The sequence below is a fragment of the Morone saxatilis genome, unplaced genomic scaffold (assembly GCF_004916995.1).
Source record: "Morone saxatilis isolate NCDOM2014 unplaced genomic scaffold, NCSU_SB_2.0 Contig11, whole genome shotgun sequence".
Taxonomy (NCBI): domain Eukaryota; kingdom Metazoa; phylum Chordata; class Actinopteri; family Moronidae; genus Morone; species Morone saxatilis.
In genome coordinates this window covers 17,670,320-17,670,589 of record NW_023339663.1, presented here as the reverse complement: position 1 = coordinate 17,670,589, position 270 = coordinate 17,670,320, and the positions used below count along the sequence as shown (strand labels likewise).

At 41.5% G+C, this 270-nt stretch overlaps 1 protein-coding gene across 1 annotated transcript in view; it reads left to right on the top strand.

Annotated features, from left to right (window-relative positions):
* Positions 1-270, top strand: part of LOC118320938 (CUB and sushi domain-containing protein 1-like) — a 263,711-nt gene that overhangs the window by 36,620 nt on the left and 226,821 nt on the right. The window lies entirely within an intron of this gene.

Sequence of the window (270 nt, the reverse complement as noted above, 5' to 3'; positions counted from 1 at the left end):
AAAAAAGAGAGGGGCAGGCCTAGTATGTGTGTGCATGTTCCAGTGCATGTGTTACAGGTCAGTTATTTTTGTTTTTTCACATTTCTTGTTGTTATGGCAATACTAACCCATGTCACCATGTATAGATTATTATGGGGTATCACTTTAACACTGCATTACAACATGTAATGTGTGTGAGTGCCCGTGCCTGAATGTGTGTGTATCTGTAAAATTGCAGGAAGTTCATCCCCTTTGGTGTTGGCATTTCCACCGTCTCTCTCTCTCTCTCTC